Source organism: Contarinia nasturtii, unplaced genomic scaffold, assembly GCF_009176525.2.
Source record: "Contarinia nasturtii isolate CC-2019 unplaced genomic scaffold, AAFC_CNas_1.1 Cnas_scaffold_6685, whole genome shotgun sequence".
Lineage (NCBI taxonomy): Eukaryota > Metazoa > Arthropoda > Insecta > Diptera > Cecidomyiidae > Contarinia > Contarinia nasturtii.
Genome location: NW_022203938.1, coordinates 1 through 3,094, shown reverse-complemented (window position 1 = coordinate 3,094; position 3,094 = coordinate 1). Strand labels below are relative to the sequence as shown.

Sequence of the window (3,094 nt, the reverse complement as noted above, 5' to 3'; positions counted from 1 at the left end):
GATTACAATTGTCAAATTGTTTTATTTACTTCCATTCAATAATTTCTTGACAGTATAATGTGAACACAGGCTGATGATAAGAGGTTAAGTTTTCACTTTGTACTTAAAATTTTATTTCAATTGGCGCATTAATAAAAACAAAACAATCTCATGATTTGATTTTAATTTCTGTAAAATATTTTTTTCTTCCATGAATGTTGTTTGTTTATAATTTTTGACTTTCATGATCAAAATTACAAATTTCGAACAGCATTTGAATTTCTATGAAATATGTCGATTAGCAGTTGTGTGTTTTTCAAATAAAAATGTAAAGAAAATTGGAGAACTAATCAAAATCAAAATTAATATAAATCTGGATTCAACGCTGCATTACCGTACTATTGAATTATGGGTACCATAATATCAACAATTCCAATCTATGGAAATCTACTATCTATTTTGGTGGTCATTTTCGTGTCAAATAGAAGGAAGATTACATGTGGATTTCCAAATTCCTCAGCATAATGTGAACCCGACCCAACACAAAGTCAGGTTTCAATTTTATGATAAATTTATCATAGAAAAAATAATAAACAATTTGTATGTAAAGAGACTTTAATGATTTGGATTTATTTTCCTCAACCGAATTCTTATTCAAATTTTTATCATTACATTGCATTTTATTTATTTCATGAACAGAATTACAGATTCGAACTTCAGAACGTATTAATATGACCATTGACAGTTGGTGTCACATCGAAGTCGAACATCATTTGTTTACATTCAGATCATGCAATTGATTTTAATATTTCGAGATTGTGATTTTGCAAAGAAAATGTTTATTTACGAAGTGAATTTTGTGTTTGTTTCAGTATTTATTTTAAAATAACAAAACAATCACAAACTAACAACGTAAGAGATCATAATTTCACCATAAATACAATCGAATTATGGAACTTATTGCATCGATATTTTTGTTTTTGTTTTTGTGAAGAAGCACATGTAGTGTAACAATATTATTATTTGAATTTCAAGACGAAACAAAATAAAATTTGATGCGTGTCATTAATCGAATAAAGAGTTCTTTTTAAAATATATTTTTTTGGAAGTGTGTTCGTCATTTGTTTGATGCTTTAATTTTTTTGGATTTTTGCTGTTAGTTCTGTTTCAAAAATGGGTTTCAAGGCGGCTGATCCAAACTCCAACCAAAGGTCAATAAAGCAAGGACTGCCATCACTTATCCACGAATGGTATCGGGATGTAATTGTTGCAATAATCTCGTATTTATCAGTGATGGCCTCGAAGATCACATGCCATGCATCGATGCTCTTCTTAATCTGTTTGTTGTTATTTCATTCAGGAAACGTACATTTTGTTGTTATTTCAATGCGTGATTATCGATCGGACATTCATCCAAATGTATGGAGACCACCCCGGAATGTCAACAATCAGCCTTCACCATTCTATGGACAGCTGTAGCCGTAGTAGTAGCAACCCTTATTCAACACCAACCTGCAATGGAAATTAGTTTTAAACAATTACTTGTTAGTTCGCTAGGCTCGCCGAAGTTCAAAAATAATTTATACTATTATATTATACATATTAATTGTTAGTTCGTGAGTTAAGCTATATTTTAATACTAGCAACTACTCGCGCGAAGGCAAAATTACAGTCAAAATAAGGGTTATTGCCCATGATAGCCGTGTTAGACCACGATGACTGCCCATTAGGGTGGATGACTTTTACGAAAAAATTTAAATATCAAAGCCTACTGGCCAGAGTAGTTGTATAAGCATGAGCTAATTCCAAAACATCCATTTTTTTATGGGATTATATGCAGAGCTGGGCACGAACAGTTGGTCGTTCGTTCGTTAGCGGAAATAATACTTTTTTGTGGTCGCACGTTCAGTTGTTTGGAGAAAAAATAAATAAATATATTTGCTCGAGATTTGGAAGTAATTTTAAAACGTTTGAATTTATTGAATTTTAAACGTTTTAAAATTTACTTCCAAATCTCGAGCAAATATATTGTTTATTTTTTTTCTCCGAACAACCGAACGTATGAAATTGTTCGGTGTCCGATCGCACAAACGAGCGAACGCAGCGAACATTTAAATATTTACGAACGACCGACCGATCACAAAAAAGGAAAAAAACGCACACGAACGACCGATTACAGTCGGAAATTGATGTTCGTGCCCAGCTCTGATTTTATGTTATATAGGGTGGAGAGAACTTTTTCAAAAAAAAAAAAAAATCAAAAAAATTAGCAATAACAATTTCGGTTTACTTTTCACATTTCTACACTGAAATTGATCTTATTTCGTCAATAAAGACCATTTTAGTGTTTATAAAGCTTTAAATGACCATATTATACAGATTTGCTAATACAGGTAAAGTCTTTAATATTCGTTAAAAGGCAGCAAAATTAAAGAATTTAAATGATTCAAAATCAAAGCCAATTGACGCTACTACTGGAAGGGGCCAAGGTTACCCCATTGGAGCAACATTGTTCATCATGTTTGTCATCGATTTGACGTTTGCTGTAAATGATCCATGCATTTTATCATTTGCTGATGATACAAAACTGTCGAAATGCATAAGTTCATATAGTGATTGTGACGCGTTGCAAGAAAATTTGAATCAAATAGCACTTGGTTAGAGTAGAGTTGAGATCTTTTTTTCTCCACTTTCACCAAAGAATGCGAAATCATTATTCTCAATGCCTATGTTCGTAAATTGTTCTTGCTGGAATTGTGGGCGAATGATTGTCTTCATTTGATCGTCGTAATCTCATCCTTCGTTTCTCGCTTCGCTGGAATGGATGGCTTGAAGCGATTCGCCATTTTCCTATTGAAAAAAAACACACATTAGATTTAGTTTAAAAACGAATACTATTGATTTGACGATATTTAGACATTTTCATTGATCCATATCAATAATTTTTACTTAATGATTTTTCATATTAATGATACCTGTTTTGGTATTCTAACGACATAAATCCGATCGAAATTATTGTTTATCGGAATAATTGTTTTGTGTGTGGAACAATGATCGAACTCATTGAATAACACAGTAAAACAATCGAACACATTGGATTATTGGATTATACGAG

The 3,094-nt window shown here is 31.8% G+C and overlaps 1 long non-coding RNA gene across 1 annotated transcript; it reads right to left on the bottom strand.

The window, feature by feature from the left end:
- Window positions 1-584: 584 nt before the first annotated feature.
- On the bottom strand, window positions 585-2,979 carry LOC116351961. Its single transcript, XR_004202235.1, has 2 exons — window positions 2,270-2,979; window positions 585-1,491 (listed from the first exon to the last, which is right to left on the bottom strand). It is a non-coding gene; the product is annotated as an uncharacterized LOC116351961 (long non-coding RNA).
- Between the last annotated feature and the right edge of the window lie 115 nt (window positions 2,980-3,094).